General features: G+C 49.8%; 1 protein-coding gene across 28 annotated transcripts in view; it reads right to left on the bottom strand.

Annotated features, from left to right (window-relative positions):
- The window catches only part of CACNA1C (calcium voltage-gated channel subunit alpha1 C), a 617,393-nt gene that overhangs the window by 371,548 nt on the left and 222,577 nt on the right, over positions 1–23,268 (bottom strand). The window lies entirely within an intron of this gene.

Below are 23,268 nucleotides of genomic sequence, written 5' to 3'. Positions count from 1 at the left end.
CTGGCCCAGAGAGATTGCTGGCTCCTCAGAGAGCAGGTAACATGCTTAGACTTCCTAATGGTGACAGAGGGAAATATGGTCACCAGCTCCAGAGAAACCAAGAAGGGGGAGGATAGAGAAGAAAGAGGAGGGAAACATAAAAAGGGATGAGCCCTCCAGAAGGACGGATGGACGGCATCCACAGCTGGGCCCTGCACCCACAGAGCATCCACAGCTGGGGCCCTGCACCGACAAGGCATCCACAGCTGGGGCCCTGCACCCACAGAGCATCCACAGCTGGGCCCTGCACCCACAGGGCATCCACAGCTGGGGCCCTGCACCCACAGAGCATCCACAGCTGGGCCCTGCACCCACAGGCTATCCACAGCTGGGCCCTGCACCCACAGGGCATCCACAGCTGGGCCCTGCACCCACAGGGCATCCACAGCTGGGGCCCTGCACCCACAGGGCATCCACAGCTGGGCCCTGCACCCACAGGGCATCCACAGCTGGGCCCTGCACCCACAGGGCATCCACAGCTGGGGCCTGCACCCACAGGGCATCCACAGCTGGGGCCCTGCACCCACAGGGCATCCACAGCTGGGCCCTGCACCCACAGGGCATCCACAGCTGGGCCCTGCACCCACAGGGCATCCACAGCTGGGGCCTGCACCCACAGGGCATCCACAGCTGGGCCCTGCACCCACAGGGCATCCACAGCTGGGCCCTGCACCCACAGGGCATCCACAGCTGGGCCCTGCACCCACAGGGCATCCACAGCTGGGGCCTGCACCCACAGGGCATCCACAGCTGGGGCCTGCACCCACAGGGCATCCACAGCTGGGGCCTGCACCCACACGGCATCCACAGCTGGGGCCTGCACCCACAGGGCATCCACAGCTGGGGCCCTGCACCCACAGGGGTGCTGCAAGCAGGATGCCGGAGGCTGTTGATTTTCTCCTTAGCCTCCCTGACCATGAGGCACAGGGCATGTGATGGAGTTGCTTTGATGGTAATTATTTCCTGCTCAGACAGGGAGGCGATAGATCATCTCAGGGGAGGCTCCTTAATTGAAAAAGTGTCAATAGATAAAGGGCAATAAAAGCTTTTTCAGCTGAAAGTCTGGTTTCCTTGCCTCTCTGTCTGCTTTAGTTTCTACCAACCTGCTAATGCAGCTGTGGTAGGAAGGGCCCTCCCGGGTCCTCTGTAGCTCTTACCTGACAGACTTGTCTCCCAAGGGAGGCAGCCAGCAAGCACGCTGGCTCCACTTCTTTTCAGTCAGGAAAATCCACTCCTCAAATCTCTGATTCAACGTTCTAAATGAACCAATGAACTAAATATCCCAAACTGTCATTTAGTTTATCCTCCCTGATCACAGGGATGATAGTTTTCTTCTTGGAGATTTTCAAGGCCCTAATCTTACGTTACTTCTCCTTCCCAAGACCACTGAGGTGATTCCTACCCGAGGGCACCAGGAGAAATTAAACTCAAAGCCCCCACATTATTTTGTGAGCATTTTTAAAGAAAGTCCTTTTCAGTGGGGGGGGGGGGGCGGGGGGAAGTGAACTCTGCATTATCACCTAGAAAGAGGTTTGGGGATGGCCAGTAACTTCCCTGATTAAGTCACCCCACAGAATGTACTGGAATATACCGGACTCCACCACCCACGTTCCGAGGACCATGCTCCCCTCTGGTCTGCCATGATGATGCAGTGAGCATCTCATTTAACCCGCCACTGAGCAGAGGCTCCACCAATTCCTGGGAACAGAGAGGAGAACCGGGAGCTGGAGCATGGGTCTCTGCGGATTCAGGGCTGCTTTAGCCCAGCCACACAGCTGTGACTAACGAAAGGCTTGCTGTAAACTGAAAAGGTGGTCTCTGTGCAACTGTGTAACCTGGCCCAATCCTTACAACATCTCTATTAAACCTTGATATCTACCGTGTTTCCCCGAAAGTAAGACCTAGCGGACCATCAGCTCTAATGTGTTTTTTGGAGCAAAAATTAATATAAGACCCGGTCTTATATTATATTATATTACATAAGACACAGTCTCATATTACAGTAAAATAAGACCGGGTCTTATATTAACTTTTGCTCCAAAAGAGGCATTAGAGCTGATGGTCCGGCTAGGTCTTATTTTCAGGGAAACACGTTAGAGTTACAACTCAAATGGAGACGTAGACACACTTGACGCTAGGGAAAGAAGTGTGGGAGGGACTCGGGAGCCAGTATCTGGTATTCAGTGGGCTGATTCAACATCATGAAGTATAAGAAGGTTTATGGTAAATTTCTGGGTTTGAGTTCAATACATTTATCTGACTTCAAGACTGGGGAGCCTTTGCTCAATAATCATTTATATATTTTTTAAAAACTGAAGGGTTTAGGTAACCATAAGTTTTTAAAGGCAAAAATATTGTATGATGTTTAAAACATAACTACAGTGCCGGACATATGGTGGTCAAACAAAACAGATGACAGCATTTCGATCCCCCTCTCTGAGCAGACCACTGTGCGTACTGTGTTTAGCTCAGGGCATCACACTGAACACCTACTGTGAGCCCAAAGGAAGGTGCCCAGGACAGGGAGGGGTCTGGAAGCTGTCATGTGAGGAGCGTTTGAAGAAACTAAGAACACTCAGAGGAGGGTTAGACAGGAACAGAAAGTTCAAATTCATTGCAAATTCTGGAAGTACTATTAGAAGAGGAACTGGCACTTCATTCTGTGTAATGTGAGAGGGTAGAACGAGGACCAATGAATAAGCTATAGGGACTTTTTTTTTTTAATATAAGGAGGAATTTCCAGCAATCAGAGAATAGCTAGTGTGTACGCCACACCCACACTGCTGCCCCAGCACCACACTGAGGAATTCGTAAGTCCCTTTCCTCCTTTAGGGTTGGACGAACCCAGGTGACCTCCAGGAGTCTATTCTAATGGCTGTCGTCAGTAATGAATGCAGATAACCACTTACTCAGCTGTTCTTGATGCTTCTGGCCATGAGTCACCACTCAGGACATGGGGTGGCTGTGAGGCATCGTCCTGTCCCAGGGGCCTGGCTGCCTGGTATTTTGCATATATTCCCTTGAGACACCCTGGCATTGAGGGAACCGGTTCCCAGGGGGCCAGAGCTCCACCCTCTGGCATTACATGGGGGGGGGGAGGACGGGCTTGAAGAATATTCCAGGGACTCTCGTAGTTTACATAATCCCAAGGGGCTTTACAGCCTGATCATCTTGCTGTTTTATTGGGAGGTGAGGTGGTAAAGTACAATCAACATGAAAGGTACCATTTAACCATTTTAAATGGACAGTTCAGTTTCCTTAAGTCCATTCATATTGTTATGCACCATCACCATTATTCATCACCATGAAGTTAAAAAACTATTGCCAAAAGCTGTTTCTAGTTTTACCGGCCACATACTGGGTGCCATGGCTTTTCACTGCAGGCCCACTGCAGACACGACCGTTCCTCTCTAGGTGCACACTTGCATTCCTGGTTTACACAAGCTTCCGACGTCTCCACAGCAGTAAGAGGTTCGTACCTATCATCAATTCCAGGTGAGAATGTGATGCCCAGGCAGAGTCAGTCTTCTGTTTACTTTGGTAGAGAGGACGGCTTAAGAAACCTCCTCTTATGTGGGGACCACCCCTGGGGAAAGGGTCAGCCTGGATCTAATTTCACTTTTTTCTGAAGGTACAGGGGGAAAGTGACAATCAAGGGTTCATGCACACTCCAGTGGATCTGCCTGGCTTGGTGTTAATGTAAAGAGTTAATTGCAGGCTTGTAGGCCTCGGAGAACACAGGGTAGCTTTAATTAATTCCAGCACACGCCTTGCAATGTTTACATTCCAAATTACCTTCACGTCAGAAGTATGTGGCCCAGAACCACAGTTTAGGGGCAATAAAATTCCACTGGCCGCTGCTTCCAGCATCTGGAAGTCATTTGCTAAAAGAGACAGTTTGCTGTTTGGAAAAGTTAGATGTGCTTCAAGAGAGAGAGATGATGCGACATTGCCTTTCCCCTAAGCTGCCCGCATAAGGGAAGAGCCAGACTAGTGCCAGAGTAAGAGTGGTGTCCTACAGCTTCTGAGCAGAGGCAGGAAAGCCCCACTACCTGCGCCATCAGCATGAAATAAAGCCTAGGATGCGGGCCTGGGGAAAAGATGTTACACCAATGACCGGGATTCGGTCTCTAGAAGTCATTTCATGTTGGTACAGGCAGGTCTACTAAAAGTCGGGGTGGTCTCCTTTTCCCACTCCTCATATACCTCCCACCCAAGCGCCCCTTCTAGGAGTCACAGAAAACGCCATCGGCATTAAGGGTGTTTGGAGGCAATAGTTGGTTTTTCTGGTGTTGTACTTGGGAACATTACAAGTTGCTTGCACAGTATCTCCAAACACACTTGGCAGCTATTTCGCACTGAGAGCTGGAACCCACCGAATGAAAGAATCCTATGAGTAGAAGACCCTTGCAAATGTCATCTAGTCTGTCCCCTTGCGTTTAGGTAAAGCTAAATACAAGCCACTCCAGACTTTCAGTTACCTACCATATGATTTCCCTCTTTAGATCTAAGAAAGGAGTATTATGAAAAATACTTTGCATTTGCTCCTTTGGAAGTCAAATTTCCAAATGAGTCAACAATGGTAAAGGTTTACAGTATCTCTCTAAACAAATCAAAACTTCATGTAAATCCTATTATTCGTCAATGTCATTTCTGCCTCCCACTCATTCAAAGCCAAGTTAGACTTGTTGCTGAAACACTTTAAGAATTCTACATTCTCTTTAACTGGGAGGCAGGAGACAGGATGTTGCTCCATCTTCCCAGTGGCGGGAACCTAAGGGAATAAAAGTGGGCCGTGGAGTCAAACTGACCTGGATGGAGGCCCTGACTGGGGTGAACTTACTCAGCCTGTCTGAGCCTCTGTGTGTTGTGTACAAAGTGCAGATGACGCTGGCCTCCTCTGATGGGGCTGTTAAATAAGCTAAGAGTTGTCAAGGGCTTTGTACACCAGGTGCTCCCTACACGGGGGCCATCCAGGGAGCCCAGTGGCTCTGGGGACCATGCAGCGCTTATGGACTCCCAGACCAATGATCTGACTGTGGGTAGCACCAGGGCCACCGGAAGGCTCCCTCCTGGGAACTCCGAGACCTAAGCTGTCCCATGCACTGTGTACTATCTGGCATTCCACAGCCAGCTCTGCTCCACTTCCTTGCCCCCTCCCTCCTGGACTGTAATCTCCAGAAGGCAGAGACCACATCTGTGCTCCCCGCAAAGCGACGCTCAATGAATACTTTTTCAATTATTACCAAGACAATAACGCTGCTATATGTTACCCACATTAAAGATAAAAACGCCTTGCTTCTTTCTTTACTCCACTTGGACAATCATGGACCGGAGTTCCTCATATCTTAGCATGTGGGTATCTGAATGATTCCTATAATTAAGCAATTTTGGGTCTTTACTATGTAAGTCAGCATTTCACCAAATGTAGTCCAAGGATGAACTGCATCAAAACCACATGAGGTGGGGGTGGGAAGAGGATGTGCTATTAAAAATGCAGATTCCTGGCCTGCATTGATTATAAGAATTCCTGAATCATAATCCCTGACAGAGCCAGGGATCTTCCCTTTAAATAAGCCCACTTGGTATAGCCTCTTGGTTCCAAGGGCTTCTCTTTCTACCCTTACTTTTCAGAGTCTACAACAATGGGCACTTGTATTGGTCTTTGGGAATTCAGGGTATACACAGTTACTGTGTTTCCCCGAAAATAAGTCTGGGTCTTATATTAATTTTTGCTCCAAAAGACACATTCGGGCTTATGCTCAGGGGATGTCATCCTGAAAAATCATGCTAGGGCTTATTTTCCGGTTAGGTTTTATTTTCAGGGAAACACAGTAGTTGCATACATGGGCTTAAGCCAGAGGAATTTGCACCTCCTGCCCTGTCAAGAGACTGTGCAAATTCAAAGGCACTAGAGAGCAGGCAAAGAAAGCCTCTTAGGGCTCCAGGGTCAGCAGTGCAGAAAGAATGCTCCATCCAGAGCCAGAAGATGAAGCATCTTTCCCAGGCAGTGTCCCTGGGCTTGTCCTGCGTGGTCCTGGTCCTTCAAGATAGATGTCTCTGTAATTTTTAGAAAGTGCCATCCCTGGGTGGTTGTGCTGCACAGGTTAAGATGCATGGTTCATGGCCGGGCATCTCCTCTCCCGTGAACTTTGCTGAGAGGCAACGCCATGCAGAGGGAAGACCCACAAGCCCTGGGAATAGCCACAAATGCTGCTGCCTCCAAAGAGCCGTGTGAGCCGCATGGGTCCCTGGGCATCTTGGAACCTTCATTTGTCTCAACTATTAAATAAGGGAGTCAAACTAAATTGGCAGCTTTCAGATTTTGCTTTGGCAACGAAATCGTTCTTACAGAAGAAACTCACCCAGGACCTGGGTACGGAAAACGGATTAAGTACAGCAGCAAGCACCACCACCTGCAGCGGCCCTGGGCGTGCTTCGGCAGGACCTGGGAACCCCAGAACAGCTCTGAATCCTCTGGGCCACGTGATCTAAGGTCCAGGTCAGACGACAGCTTCGCACATCCCCGGTCTCCACCCCAGGAGGCGATGGCAGGGAAATCATCAGCATGACAAGAACAGATGTGAGGAGCTGGTTGGCAGGAGCCAGGTGCCCCACAGGTGGCTAAGAGTGGGTGGCGGTTTGGCAAAGGAGGTCTGGCTCCAGCTCCCCCAAGTCTAGTTACTGCGGATGTGAAGACCCAACAGCCTAATTCCCCGGAATTGGAATTGGATGCCACTATTTTGTTTCCTGTCACTGTCATTGCAGGAGCTGTTCCCCTACAAACAGGCCTTGGAAACACTTCTTCATCGTATGAGTATGTGAGATGGATGTGTATTAGCTCTTCCTCCAAAGCATATTCACGTATTAAAGACTTCCAGTGGCAAATCAACTTGTTCAGCATGTTTTTAAGCCATCAAGTCTCAAACTATTTTTGACTGGCAGATCCTTTGTACAAGTAAAATTTATCCAACATTCTTTGGAACAGTGTGAAACACAGAGAGGTACAGTTTCAGAGGTATTCGAGTGTGGTTTTGGGGAAAAGATTGACATTCGAAGTATTTAGGCGTGAGGAGAAGCAGAGGAGGAATTATTTTTAGGGTTTTTTCCCTTTAATTTTGTATTCCCCGGGACGAAAGACTCCAGGACTTAACTTTCTGACGACTGAAGTCCCAAGGCTCTGAGCTGTTTGTGAGCAGTGTCCAGGTGGCTCCCGGGGACGTGCTGTCTGTCAGACTCTCAGGACGAGAGGGCGGATGGGCGCCACGCCTCACTCCTTGCTGGAAGGCTGCCTGCTGGCCCTGCATTCAGCCCGAGTGTGTCTGACCAGAGGGCACAGGCTGAAGGTGTGCTGTGTCTGCTCCTTCCATGCTTCCCACCACAGACCAGCGCCTGGGAAACATCAGTCTGCACAGCAAACCGCAGCTTCCGGAAGTTTCCAAAGTTCCTTTCGTATCTTAGCGGCCTGTTGCCCAACAGAATGAGTGGCACAGTAGGCCCTCCTGTACAGGGAAGACAGCTACGGCTAAGAATATGGGATCTAGAGCAGGACTGCCTGCGCTCTCCTCCTGGCTCCACCCACAGCCACACATCTGCCGGCACGTTCCTTAACATAAGTTAACATAAGTAGTACACTTAAAACAGTGCCTGGCACAGTGAGCGCTGGAAAGGTGTCTGCTATTATCAACATTATGTCACAGTTCGGGCTCACGAACAAACTGTTTTTGGGTGCTGGGGAGGAGAAGGCCCCGTCTGAGCGGTTTCTGGACCTGTATGGATGTGCCCAGCTGAAGGGAAGGCGTGGTGATGGGGACAGCGCCCAAGGTAAGACAATACACTGTCTCCTGGGGCGCCGCCCGGACCGGGCAGGAGAGCGGGCCTCCACTTGGCCGCCACGGACTTGACTTGATGACGGGGGACAAGTCTCCGAGCCTGAGTCTTGGCTTCCTCCTGAGTGAAATTATGGGGGTGAATTAAGGGACCTCAGACTTTCCCTCGAGTTTTCAATTCCATGTGCCCAGGCCCAGGTACTGGGCTGTGTGTGTGTGGCGAGGGGTGGGGGTGGGGGCGTGACAGAGGGGCCAGCCTCAGCAAAGAACTGCCCGGCGGGCGGTGTGCATCTGCGCGCAGGTCAGGCGCTCGGGGAAACAAATGGCCGCTCAGACGCCTCCCTCAGCCCCTGCTCAGGGGTCTGCCCCGTGGTGGGCCTCCGAGCAGCTCAGAAGGTGCTGACGCCCAAGCAGATATCGTCCTGGAAACACACTCACACAGCTGCCATCCAGCTCGTTAGAGCCACGTTTAACCAGGTGAGAAGTTAATGTCATATTCAAAATGAAAGCTTTGTGAGAATGGAAAACTGCCGGGTGCAGCCGCTTCTCCCATCCGCACACTCGGTTTGCCCTTCCCTGCATCTCTTTTCCCTCACCCCCGATTTGTGCCCAGCTGTTGACATGGAGCAAACCTCACCTTAGCTCAGCGTTTGGATGCAAAGAGCATATTTTGAGTTTCAAAGCAACTCGGTATTCTAGCACGGACCTAAGTGCCTGTGCGGCGTAGAGGGGACCCATTCCCGGGAGCTGTGACGAGCCGAGCCCTCTGCGAATGCTTAGCGGCCTCACAGCTCTGTTCTCTGTACCTTTACAGACTCGTCTCCCGACACTCGCTCAACATGAGCTGGCGCTGCTCTTACAGCTTTATAGAGTTACTCTGGCTCTGCTCATGGGGTAGAAAGAGGAGCTACAACACAGAGGACAAAACATGTGACCGTGGAGGTGCTGTCACGTGTTCCGAGAAAGCTGGCACGAGGCGGCCCTCCCACAGGGCTGTGTTAGTGCATCAAGATGCTTACGCCGCTGCCGTGCTTGGTGAGGCCTGGCTTGGGGGGAGGAAAGGCTCTGCAGGCTCGTCTAGGGCCTATACCTTCTCACACCCCTGCACCCCTGTCCTCACGCACATGCACATGCACACGCGTGTACACACATCACACGGGGTCTGTGCTAACTCTGGCTGACAGGTTTGTACCTCAGCAGAACCCACCCTCTGACATCTCCCTTCCCACCAGTCAGAGCCCTGGATAGACTTCCCCTCCTCTGCCCTCACCTGAACTCTCAGAGCTCTGACAAGAAGTGACACACACTAGCTACTCCCCGCCCACCCTGGGAAGGTGAGGGAGACCGAGCCACCTACTCAGGCACAGGCGGCGGCTCTGCTTGAGAAAGGACCACACCTCAGCAGGGCCACAGCTGGGCCACTGCGAGACCCCTCCACAGGCTCCATCTCCGTTACCTGCTCACAGACAATGCACACTCCACGTGCACAGGGAGGCCTCGAAGTTCGACAAGACCTGTCTCTACCCCAAGCACGCTGGTTCTCGGGGCCACCGCAAGTCCCTGGGTGCCTCCGTGGGACTTAGACACAGGATCTCACCCTTTGTATAAACCTTTCAAGGCAGTCGTGCCCAGTTAGACAAACCCACTGATGGGTTCTGCTACAGCTAAACGTGTCCCCCCAAACTCACATGTTGAAGTCCAAACCCCTAGTACCTCACAATGTGACTGCATTTCAAGACAGCGTTTTTTACAGAGGTCATTGAGTTCAATAAGGTCATTAGGGTGGGCCCTAACCAACACGACTGGCGTCCTTATAAGAAGGGGAAGTTTAGACATACCCAGAGGGAAGACACTGTGAGGACACAGGAGAAGGTGGCTACCAGGCCAAGGACAGAGGCCTCAGGAGAAACCACCCCTGCTCACACCTTGATCTTGGACTTCTTGGCTCCAGAACTGTGAGAACATTCATTTCTGTTGTTTAAGTCACCCAGTCCGTGGTATTTTGTTACGACAGCCCTGGCAAACTCATACAGATCCCTTCACTCATTTTCTGATCTGTAGGACACCTGCGTGGCTGAGAGCCACGTTCGTGAGCCAGCAGAACACTGGCTGCAGCCCTCAGCCATGCCCCAGCGGTTAATGCCTGAGGTCCCCCAGCTTGATGCTGGTCTACCGCCTTAGCTAGAGGATGAGAGGCAGGGGAGGTGAGGGTGGAGACAGGTCAGAAGGAGGTGAGTCAAAAGAGGAAAGAGGGCCGAGAGTGATGTTCCCGCACAGAGGCGCCTGCAGCTCCAGGCCGTTATCTCCCTGCAGCAAGAAGGGCCAGCTCTCCCGCCTCCCCTACTGTGACCCGGGTCCACGTCCACAGAGCCTGCAGGCACCGTGCAAGCCCCTCACCAAAGCCAGAGCAGTGAGCTCCAGCCAGAGCACTCAGTCTTAAGGCCTCCAAAGTGGAGATGGAGCCAACCCGCTCCCCAATCCTAAATTAGAACATGAAGGGCAGCGACACCAAACAGACCAAAATATCATTCTTCTTGTGAGGCAATATTTACCAAATAGTTTATATATACTGAATGAATCTTATGTAAGAGTCAACATGTTCAAAGCACTAAAAAATAGGTCTGGATACATTTTGATGAATAAGCTATTGATGTATTTAACCCTTTCAAAGACAGAGCATATACATATGTGTGAGAGGGTAAGTGTCCACTCCTTACCTGCACGCAACCCACCCGGCCTCTAACCCTGGCCATTATGAACCATCAGAGGGGAGAGGACACAGATATAGGTAGGACAGCCCCCAACCAGCAGAGCAGAGAATTCCTCAGGCTTCCAGGAGGAAAGAGATACAAGAGGGATTTCCAGGAATTGGTGGCTTCCTGCAGCTCACCTTTGGGAGGACGTGGAGGGTGTACACAGGGTGACGGCCTGTGCAGATGAGCTTGGCACTGGCTCCCACACTTGGGCCGGCCTGGAAGGAGGTGGGGGAGGGCTACCACGCAGAGCCATATGCTCCTAATATCTTCTCTACTCCTGACGGGACAAGGACCAGGGAGTCTCCATGCCAAAGTCCCAGTGGTGGGACAGTCTCCCAGCTGAGGGCCACAGACGTGAATGGGTTCTACAGCTTCCGATGAGGCCTCTGGGTAGGAATTCTCTGTGCGGGGTTCACAGAGCAGCCAAGGTGGCCAAATTTGAATTTGTAAACACTTGTCAGTCATGAAAATCATCCAGTCTCAAAAGCAGTATCCTTTTCAGAAACCCAAACACGTCTTCTTGTAAGTGAACCACAGTTTATGAAAATTTTTTCCTAATAAATCAATTGGATCATACTCCTTTTGTAAAATCACTGACCCAGAAACAAATCTAAAGTATTTTTAAAATAGCCTCCCAACCACACTGATAATTCATTGAATTGCAAAGCCTGCCTATAGTCTCCTGTCATTCTTACTTCCAGCTGGTTAACAGCTAAGCATTGAACCTGGAGTACGACCTGGGCTCCTGCCCACTGCCATGGCCAGGCTGGGGAATCTTGGAAAAATCTCCTCAGCATCCAGGGCCTCTGTACGCCTCACTTGGAAAATGATTTCTGTAAGGCTCCCTCAGGCTCTACATTGTGGGACCTTATAATCCCAGTTTTCTCGAAGGAGATTAGCCTAACACACCGGTTTCTCAGAATGCTCATAGGTGCTATGTAGGAAGAAGTGTTCTGTGGTGAAGAACGTTGGCGGTGACGTGGGTTCTTTATTGTAAGACTTCTCTGGACCTTGAAAACGCCAAGGAGCATCTCTGTGATTCTCCAGGAGGGGAATTAAGGCTGTAGCATTTCTAACATAAGGTATAAAGTCCAACCAGTTTTAAAATGTTTACAAGATGGAAAGCCTTTCAGATACAGAGACAGGAAAGAAGGACGTGGGGTTGGCTTCTAGGACAGAAGTTGTACCAATGCCCCTTACATGGTGGCACAGAGACAGGAGGCCACCACCCTGAGGCAGCCCAGCCTGGAGTTGAGCACCTCCCCAGTGTTCTTGGCGTGCCAGGCTGTGCCCACAGCTTCCTGGGCAGACCCAGCCTTGAGGAACTGCTCCCGACAGGAAGTGGGGTGTGTGCCCACAGACCACAGAGGGCTGTCCAGAGGTCACGGAGTGAAGGGGCTGTGTGGCTTGAGGACCCCAGGCAGGCCAGCTGCTCATCCCAGATCTCGCTGTGTCACTCTCATCCTGGCTGCTGCCTGAAAGCCTCTCCTTGGACCTTTCTTGGGTCACCCGGCATTTTGCTGACTCAGGGCCGTCTCCCCACTCTTTCAGGAGGCCTTCTTTAACCACCTTCAGGGCTCATTGAGTTCCCGCCCTGAATCCTTTGGCCCTGCAGAGTCCCTATGACACAATTTAGCCTTTAATTACACATCCTCTCATGTTGCTGCTGTTCTGCAAAGGGCGCTAATGGTGCTTCCCAGAGCAGATTGCAAATGACCCAAGGAAGGGAATCTGTCCTATTTATGTAATACCACTGGGCACAAAGCTGAGTAAACAGTAGGCACTCAATGGTGAATGCTAACTAATTCGTTGTGGATGGTACTCAGGATCTGTTTTCCCGATGACGCTTTTATTCTTTACAAAAATGCACATTGAGCGTGATACGTGTAACCTCGCTCCAACCCTCCACAGAGAAGTTCTTGGTTCAGACACAAGTGCAAAACCAATGTAGGCACTAGAGTCACCACAGACTTCAGGCCAGAATTTTTTACTTCGTACTCTTTAAAAAAATCTTATAAATTTCTCTTTTAGCCGCTAGCTTCTATTTGAGGTGCAAAAGGATCACACTGATGATGATGATGAAGGTTAGTTTTTTGAACACCTACAATGCGCCAAATCGCTCATGGGCACTAACTCGAATCCTCCCAACACTTCTGTGAAGTGGGTACACTGTGGTCCCCATTTTACGTATGAAGACATGAGGCTTAGGGAGGTGGAGTACCTGTCTGGGCCCCATGGCTCCCAAATGGTCTAGCTAGTGGCCCCAGGGCGATCAGATTGAGCTCAAGGAAAGGTGGGAAATCTCCCTTCCTGGGAAATGAGGATTGAGTCTTTCCCTCCCAGTGGTTTCTGACTCTGGCTGATTATCAAAATCATTAGTAATAATAATAATAGTAACACTTCCTCATTCCCACCCTCAGAGGTTCAGCAAATCTGAGTGGAGCTTGAGAATCTGTATATTCTCAGAGACCCTGGGTGATTTTGATGGTCATTCAGGATGGAGAAGCACGGGTCCCACCTATGCCCTTCTGCCCACAGCACCTGAATTAAAACGCCAGGCGTCAGGCGAGAGACCTCTGGGGACCACTTACTGAGCACCCACTGAGCAGGACATGGAGGCGACTGGTTGGCCTGCCCACCCGCGCTCCTTCCTTCCCTCCCTGTACACCTGGAAAGTTCACTTAGTCCAGGAGCTGCAACCCCGACTGCATGTCACAATCTCCTGGAGAACTTAAAAACAATATGTTGTCTGGCGAAGCAGAGAGAGCAAATGAAGACGTGGGGCCCAGAACACCCCACATCAATATTTTTAAAGCTTCCCTGGTGATTCTAACATGTAGCTCACACACTTGTCTTTTTTAGGATGAACGACGCTGGCCATTCATCCCTGGCCTTTCTCACATAAACAAAGTGAGAGGGGACTTAACATTTCCAGCTAATTTTAAAACTAGTAACACTAAAATGTTTTAATACCCTCACTAGCTCAGTTCAGTCTCATCAGGAAGAGTAAATAACACAGAGTATATTACACACACACACACACACACACACACACACACACACACACACCACACTCAACTTAGCAAGTTAGTGCCGAGTAGACGGTAACCACACTGGTGTCACTCTGTAAGTCACTTTTTGGCACACTGCCCTGCACAATTGGACTTCTGGGGCACGCAAGGTCGGGGCTGGGTGGGACTTCAGAGAGCCCCTCTATGAGCACACTGTGATCCACACGGAAAGTGACCTGCCGAGACCTGGTGGGAACACGAGGACCGGAACCCAACTCCATGGCCGCAGACGGCGCCATGGCCCAGCTGCCGGCAGCCTGAGAGGCTTCCAGACTCCACTTTTCACTTTCCAAGTTCCTGGGCAGAAATGAATATTCTTGGTTATGGAGTCTCCATGTGAATATAAGACACTGTCACCTCAGGGCTGCTGGCATTTTAAACTCTCGCTCTCATCAAAATATGAACAATTTTATTCCTTGTGAAGGAAACTTGGAGCACTTCTCACAGGGCAGGCGGGGTCGGTGTTCTCCACACACACCTCCCTTTAATTCAGTATTCCAATCACCTGTGAGCAGCAGGAGGGACTGCCCCGCCTCCTCAGACAGGGAAACTGAGGCCTGGACTTGGGCCCAATGGCACATCTGAGTGTTTGCACCAAACTGCCCGACTCCAAAGCCTGTGGCTGTAACCACTGGGAACACTGTCCCCTCCGGACAGGACAAGCCAGGAAGGAATAACTACTAAGGGGCCTGGAACAGAAAAGATGACGTGCCTCAGGCACTTTTCTTTTGTCCCCCTCTTCCTCCGCCCAGCCCCCTCCTGCCTGTCCTCTTCCTTCTTCCCCTTTAAATGTGTGGGGTTTTTTGTTTTGTTTTGTTTTCTGGCCAAGGGTTGGAGTGCTGCAACACATCTCTATATATCCAGCTGTTAGAAATAGATACCAGTATACACACATTATATACATATGTATATGCACGGGGTATGGAGAAATAATCAAATACAAAAAATATATGTGCATATACACACATATATATTTACACACCTAATATAAATATTCACACACATATATATTTATATGTATTTCACACATACATATATGTGTATATATCTGACCAAGCAGAAGGAGAGGACCCAAGATTCTCAGAGATGCAACCTGAGTGATTTTGATGTTAAAATACCACTCTCAAAATTCATAAGCGCACCGCGAGGCTTAGTGACTGTGGGGAAACACAGCAGCTGGGTGTTGGAATTCTACAGAGAAGATTCCTTAGCATCTCTCCCCTTGGCCTGTCCTCTTGGGAACCAGAGACAACAGCCCATTTTCTCAGTACCCATTGTCTCTTGAAGAATTAAAAATAACAACCATAATAACAGCATTAGTAAATCAAGCCAGTGTACTTGTCCGCTAATGCCAGCTTTCTGATTCTGCTGATGGTTTTCCATTTGTCCTATCTTCCTGGTACAGGCAGAATTTCTTTCTCAGAGCCCAGCCAGCGCTGTGGATGGAACATCAGCCTTTGAATGCCGCTAGTAGCTGCTGCTGTCAGTAAGGCGGCACCCTGTACAGGCTGCCCCTGTCTTCTGGGCTGCCTGTCTCTAGAGGGTGAATGATGACAGAAACTTGGGGCGTAGGTAAAGGGGATCACTCTCAGGAAGCTTGTGAACATGTCGGAGGAGGTTTTATTATTGAGTTGTTTGCTCCCTTGTCCTACGGGACATCTTTCCTCTTATGGTGGATATTTTTCTCCCACAAACTAGCAGAGGGTTGCACCCCCAAGGCAGGAACCAGGCAAAATGGTGATGAAGACAAAGTTGGCTTTGAAGGCCGTCTCCGTTTCCTCAGTCAGTTCTGTGGATGTATTTGACCTGTGCTGAACAACGTGACTCTGATACGGGTGGTAGCAAGTTAAAGTTGTGTCTTTCCCTGGAGGATTATGGGATAATGGAAGCAGAGCAAAGCTATATGGTGGGATTTCAGGCAGTGGGGCATTTGCAAGGAAGAAAAATGTCCACCCCACATGGATGGATGTTTCCCTATTGTTGGACCACAGAGCTGGGTCATTTTATACTACTTCATGTGCCTTATAACCCTTGCTTCCCTTCCCCTTGTCCTCGCTCCTTGGCTCCAGGATGGAGAACTTCGATGGTCTCAGTTTGATGTGGGCGACCTTAAAGTGGGAGGTTGGGAACAGAGAGCCTGGCCATAGTGTGGGTAGTGGTTGTGGGCAGCAGTGGTTTGGGTTGAGGATATTTGAAAGCAGCTCCCAATATTTCTTTGGGTTGACCGTGGAAGGGAAGGAAAAATGGGCCTGCATCCTTTTGGACACCAGTAACTTTCCTCCAGCCTTCTACCTGTCCCAGCTGAGAGCTGCAAATGGCCTTGGTCTCCTTAAGGGTCCAGAGGCTAAAAAACTACCGAAACCAGGGTCAGGGTGAAGTTTTGCTAACTAGCAACTGTCTTCGTTGGCTGTGACCTGTCTTTTGGCCTGCAAGGCCAGACCATTGTAGCAATGCTTCAGCCAGAGGTTTTAGGTGCCTCTGTCGCCAGCGTAAAGATTCCCTGTGCGTCCTCATAACCATTAGAGCCGAGTGGCTGTCACTCCCCACTCCATTAGCATGGAGAAACATTCGTGCTCACTCATCATCTGTCAACATCTCTCCTTTCCCCGCTCCCTTTTCATTTTCCCATCTTTACTCTAAGGCACAGGGCACAAGTCATCCATTTTTCTGACACCTGCTGAGCAACCCCATTTTTCTGACTACTCTGGCATGTGACACCTCTTCCATTCTCCTTGCTTCTTAACCAGGCTGTTCCAATATTCGAAAAGAAGGCAAGACCCAATCATAGGGATAAAGAAGCAACATATTCACAGAAACAAAACAATGGAAAAACCCCATGAAATCTGCGATAGAAAACGCGAATCGCGGCTGCACACTGAGAAGGTAAGAGAGTGGGCTTGGGATCCGACAGTTGTTCTACTGCCACATCTCTCAGTTACTAGCTGTGTGACCTTGGACTCCCCAGAGCCTCCGCTCACTCTTCTGCAAAACAGAGGTAACGCCCATCAATCCACGGAGTGGTGACGGCCATTAGATCACATGATGGTGGTGATGGCCTAGTATGTGCCTGACACACTGTGACGAATACATCGTGTTGTTACTTTTAAACCCTGCCCGTTTCTCCTACTGGCATCTACTGGGCCCCCTCAGCTGAGCCAGAACCATCGTTACCAATACACGTTCACTGAATAGTGTCATTGTTAGGGAGTTCTGCAAAGTACTGGGAATACAAGAAGACAGAAGAAAAATCCCTGCCCTAGAAACTGGGCACACAGACACAGTTGCCGTGTGCCAAACGTGTGGTGTGTAGAGTAAGGGCTGCAAGAAGTCAGAGCGGGATGCTTCCTGAAGGAAGTTTGGTTTGCAACCTTGAAAGACAGAAGAGGAAGAGGCATTTTAGAGGGGGGTAACAGAAGTGGGGAGGGGCATGATATGCATAAGAAGTAAGGAAGTCATCAGTTTGGCCACATTAGCAAATTCCTAAAGGCGAATAATGGGGAACAGGGTGGGCGGAGCTCACGGCCACCTGTCAGATTAAGGATGTCAATATCTAGGCTGTAGGGAGCCCCAGAAGCTTGTAAAAGGGGGATTGAATGTAAAAGGGGCTTTAGGAAGAAGGCTGTAGCAGAGGCATGCATAAAGGGCTGTGTCTGGGAGGCTGTGTGCAGGGGGCCAGCTGGAAGACTCCTGCAGTAACCCAGGCCCCAGAAGACATGGGGAAGAGGGAGGCGGGAGGAGCGTAAGGTAGGAGACAAATCCCAAACCAATCCCCTCCCTGGGAAGAGCACGCCACAGAACTGTGAGCCCAGTTACTGCCTCAGTGGCTGCGGAGCTCCGCCAGCTAGGGCAGGCATGACTGGCTGCACACCAGATGCATACATGGACACACAGCCCAGCCCACTTGTGGCTGGGCTTCCAGCTTCTTTGATCAGCAGCTCCACTTGGGCTTGTCTGGCTTGGATGGTATGAGCTCCACTCTCATTGGCCATCACCTCCCCCACCCAGCCTGGCCCTGCTGGCATCCTTCAATCTCTACACTGTGCTCCCACAGCATAGAGGTGGAGCCTTCCTACCTCCACACAACTGCTTCTTTCGGGACCTGCTTTCCACCTGGATTCCCACCCGGGTGCTCTTGACCTCTCGGACCTACCACAATGGCTTCCTGGCTAGTCTCCCTTCTCCCACCTGCTCTCCAGCACCAGCAGACAGGCCATGCCAAGTGCCATCAGGGCACTGCCTGACTGTCCACAGGAACAGACCCACTTCCTTCCAGGATACCCAAGGCCTCCACGCTCTGGGCCCCACCTCCACCTCCAGCTTCCTCGCCCTCACCAGGCTCCCACTCATGGCACCTCAAACACGTCAGCCATACTCATGCCTCACGCCATGGGCTCTGCTCTTCTCTCTGCCTATGACATTCTCCCCTTTTTCACTACCCACCACCACCGTTTTTCCTGGCTAAGTCCTACTTAGCTTCCGGATTCAAATCAAATATTTCCTCTATGGAACTCTCTCCCTTTACACCAAGCAAAAAGCACTTCCTCCATTTGAAATTATTAATACATACTCTGTATTGATATGTCATTAATTGATATTTAATTTTAAATTATAGAAAGACTATATCTTTATATCAGTTTGAATGTATGTCTCCCCACGTGGATGGTAACCACCCGTCACGGCCAGAATTGTCCCTTGTATCAGCTGGGATCACTGACACCTAACAATGGCTGGCACATATGATTAGACAGTTAAGAAATGGTTAAACTAATATATTAGTACATACAAACGGAGACTTGATATTAGGGTTCCTACAAGAGTTCCCAGTCATGTCAAGAATAAAGATGAATTATAATATCGTATAGGCTCTGGCAGACACTGGGAGTGGCTGGAATCTATTGGTTATTCAGCAAACATTATTGTTTATAACAATCAAGCACTATTCTAGGCTCAAGTAGAGATATGAATGAAAACGATAAATGTACGATCTGTTTTGGAAAGTGAAGCATATACATATAAAAATAAGTAATAAACCAAAGCAAGCTATTCTATAGGTCAAATTATGAAAAATTGTAGGTTTAGAGGCATTCCTGGAGGCACAGGATTGCAAAATACTAATTATACCAACGCTTATTAAGTGCACTAGACATTTAGTTTATCCCACTGCCTACACGTAGGACCACACTCATGTAATCATGTCACAATCAGATGAGAATCACTCATATTGACCAAAAGCTCATTGTTAATAAGCAAAAGAGCATTTACCTCTATCATAAAAAACTACTTGTGTTTGTTCTAGCACACCAGGGCTACGGCTTGAGCACATTTCTTTCCCTTTTGGTCATCAGAGAAGATTTTGAAAGTATTACTATGTCCTTGCAGGAGGCCCTCATGGGTTATGAAGACTTAACCACCTCTGGCCCTCAGGACCACGATTAGGGGACAGATGCTCAGACATGAAGAAGCATCGAGATGACAGCACAGCGTGACACACTAAACCCCTGGCTCCTCCAGACCTCAGGGTCCAGGTGCCTCCTGACCTCCCGTTCCACTCTTTCCCTCTCCCACCCCTAAGCCTGAAATGCACCCACTAGGGCTCAGATTTGACCAGAGCCCCGTGACACCAAATCATACACACAAGTATTTGTGCCTGGGCATACACTAAGGAAGGGATAAAGGAGCTAGAGAGGGAAGTGGAATTTCTGGAGTGGCCAAGGGCTTTTCAAATGAATAAATGTGCCAGACAATTTAAAAAAGGAAGCAATTCTAGAAAGCTCATTGGCAGTGCCCCTGTACCCGGCGGCACACGGCTTCCCACCAGCACTCCAGAGCAGGTCTAGTGATGCAGGACACAGACGAAACGGAATGAGGAGAAAGGCAGGAAGGGGCACTGAAACACATCTCCACTTGGCCCTTCACAAGGCTCTGCCCATTTGGAGTAGAGATTTGGCTGAGAACTAGAAGATCCTCAGGTCACTTAGAGAAAGCAGTTCCCTGCCCTTCCTTCCCTGTTTACCTACATCTGTACATCCTTCATCCGGCCAGGTCACCTCAGTTCCTCTAGCTTGTCTGCTCTGGCCACCATAACACCAATGCCCGCGCAGTACTCAATACATGTTTGTTGACTGAATACATGAGGCTGTAGGGAGGTTTACTAACTGGGCCTAGGGCACACGGCTGAGAGTGCTAGAGGTTTCAAATGTGGGCTGACTCCTGAACTAGTGCTCCTGACCTCTGTGCTGTACCAGGTGGGAGTGGGAGCACACACAGAGGGTGAGAAAGGGTGCCCAGCCTTCTCCTCCAAGTACCTGTGACATCTACAACAACGTTCTCTACACAGAGAAAGGACACAATAAGTGTACGGAGAACTGAATCGCCATCTTAGAGGTCGGGAACCACATGCAACGAGACACATGCATACTTCCTTCCCTGATATTCAAAGGAAGGATGACCTGTCTCGTGGGACTCGTCCGTCACTTCACTGTTACACACTTATTTAGCACAAGCTTGTGTCACTTCCTGAACTACCATCTTCGGAAGGATTAGGTCAAGTCCTAGGCGTCTCTGCCTCCCCAGGAACCAGCACAAGGCCTGGCTCTTAGTAGGGCTTAAGGGATTTTCCCTTGTTTCCACTCCCAGCGATGCCCTCCTGGTGGCCTGACTGACAGGCTCGGAGCAGCCCAGACCAGGCAGGTCACTAACCCAACTGGGCAGTGAGAAGCTGAAACAGCCCTTTTTTGGCTTCTCAGTTAGAAAGATGCTTCCACACCAAAACTCACAACAAAATGTGCCCCAGCTCCCTAAGTTAGATCTCTCTCTTCTTCTGGCTGAGGAGTTCTGAAAATTCTTCTTTCTGTGTATGTATCACTTTTCCCATGTAGTAAACAGGTGACATTAATAGCAAATGGGCCAACGTCAGTGGGTGGGTTACATTTACCTTTCTTGCCTCTTGGGAGGGACAAAGAACACACCAAAAGTGGTCCAGATGTGCTCCCCCAAAAAAGCACTTCTAAATGCTGCCACTCAGAAGTCACACCGAGCTCCTAACACAGCCAAATCCCGCGTTCTCCACTGTAGAATGCTGCTGTGACAAGTTTTCATAAAACTATATTTATGCTGAACATAAGACCAAACAAAATCGCTAGACTCTAGCATCTTATTTATAAACATCTCAATTTGAAGTAATCAAAACAGTTGCAAAACTACTAGTTACCTTCCTTTGCCTCTCCCCACCCTCCCTGGTCCTACTCACCAAGGAGCCCAAGCCAGAAAAAGAGCTTGTAGTTTCAAGACGCTACCAGTAGGTGGTGCAGAGAAATTCTCGGAGCCGGCTCCCGGGCAAGCAGAGGAGTAGGGAGGGCAGCAAGGGGCCCCTTGTACAAATACCCGTCTGGGTTCCATTTTAATTGTTTTGGCTGGTGTTTCTGGATTGTGAGGCTCCCTCATTAAAAGACTGCTCCATTTCCAAAGAACTCTTTTTGGCTTCCAAGGAAGGACCTTTTATTGTTTTGTTTTAATAAGGGGTACCATTTCAGTGCTTCCTGTGACGCAGACACACTACTAGGTACTTTAGATACTGTTAGTCCTACTAATTGGTTATTACCTCATATTACAAAGGATCCAGGACTCACCAAATTTAAGTGAACTGCCCAGATGGTTGGCAACTCGTAGAACTGAGCACTGAAATCCAGTCAACATAACTCTAAAATCCATGCTACAAACCACCACCATTTTTCCTCGATAAGTTGGCTCATTCAGACAAGACATCTGGGAAAGCCAGGATGTGCTCTCTTAGAGCAGTCAGGAAATCATTCCTATGTCCCAAAGATCCTATAACCAGCGCTGTTGATACCAGAAATGTCACTCCTGGGGTGTTACTCCTTTCACACACATCTCGGTTGCCTATGAAAAATACCATCTCTCCAAAGTTAACATCTTACTCTGGCATGAGCCCTGGACTCCTTTTCTCAGCATGGGTTGGACACCTCACTCCCCATGACACTGAGTGGAACAGTCTGGGTCCAGAAGGAGGGGTCCTGGGTGGAGCAGCCCTGAGCATGTTCCCATCATGAGCCCAGGTAGGCGTCGTCTGGTGACTTTTCATAGACAGTACAATTGATCATGTTCCCACTGCCACCTTCCCATTTGCCCCCAGTCATCTTCCCCCAGGTCGGCATGGCTGGGAAAGGAAGTTCCATGACACAGACAATCTCTTTACCCCAAAGAGGGCATTTTCTCTGCCTCCAACCAGCACTTTCTCCTTCATTCTTATACTTATGCTCCAAGGTGCCTGCTCTGATGTTTCACTCCTGGGACTGTCGCCCTGCAGGGCTTTCTGGAGGAATCATTTTCCCCTCTGGAAACAGGCCCTTGCTCTGCTGAGACCAGAGGGGCCCCAAAGACAGTGTCCCAGCATCACCCCTTCCTGACGCTCTGATCCCCAAGTGCCCTGGCATCTGCTGAGGGGTCAGGTGCTGGCCAGAGGCGCTCTTTGATGCTGATTCTCCCCGTCCACACTCACCCACCTGCCCACTTCAGCTCTGCTGTGCCCACTAAAACTTGACTCTTCAGAGTGAGCAGTTGGCCATAAGTGCCCAAGAACTTCTGTGAATTGGCTTCGTTTTTGCAAAAGTGACCCAATGAGGCAAAGTCAGAGGAACACTAAGCTGGGAGTCAGGAAAGCAGATTTCCATCCAAGCTTTATGGCTAACGAGCTGCCTCAAATCCCTTAACTTCTCTGGCTTCAGTATCCTCATGTTCTAAAGTAAGAGGGGCGGATCAGGGGACCTTCCAAATGCAGGTATTCAGTGATTCTATTTGATTTCAGTGATTTGACATAAATGTCCTCTATCAGTAGAGGAGGAACTTGAGCTGAGTAAGTGTGAGCATGTAAATACCAAAATAGGAAAGTTGTTCTTTTATAAGCAAAAGAAAGACTCCCTGGGTTTGAGCACTTAGGGTCCTAAAAAGTCATTTCAGATCTAGGCGTCCTCAGTGTGCCATCCCTTGGCCACTGAGCTGTGGCCCTGAGACACGTTTCCTGCAGTTCCCTCTATGTTCATACCCCCGACGGTGCAGGGATCTCAGGGGCCACGTTGATCTCACCGCCAAACCCCAGAGCCTCGCACCGTGCCAGCACACTGGTGGAACTCAATAAATATTGGTTGCATGAATGAATTTCCATTGTACATATCTGATTTCCTTCATGTACCAGAGCCCAGGCAGCAAACACACATCTCACACGTGTAGGTCTTCTCCATCTCTTCCCTGCAGGTTTCCATAGGAAATCATTCTGACAATGATCTTTGTCCCAGAGGTTTGCCTCTGGAAACCATTGGTTCCTCTCCTCTGACCCACTCCCTCCTATGGGCTCCAACAAACTAGAGAGGTCTATTGCACCCAAGGCCGTAACAGCCGCGTCCCCTGGAACAGACACAATTTGCTGATGGGCCCTGTGCTCTCCTCTCCAATGAGCTCCACTTTCCCACACAAAAGCCCGACGTTCACAGCCTCCCCGTCCTGCCTGCGACCCCTCACACTGCATGAGAGGAGACCCAGCATCCCTCAGGACCCTTG

Source organism: Rhinolophus ferrumequinum, chromosome 10 (assembly GCF_004115265.2).
Source record: "Rhinolophus ferrumequinum isolate MPI-CBG mRhiFer1 chromosome 10, mRhiFer1_v1.p, whole genome shotgun sequence".
Taxonomy (NCBI): Eukaryota; Metazoa; Chordata; class Mammalia; order Chiroptera; family Rhinolophidae; genus Rhinolophus; species Rhinolophus ferrumequinum.
This window is presented reverse-complemented; position numbering and strand designations above follow the sequence as displayed.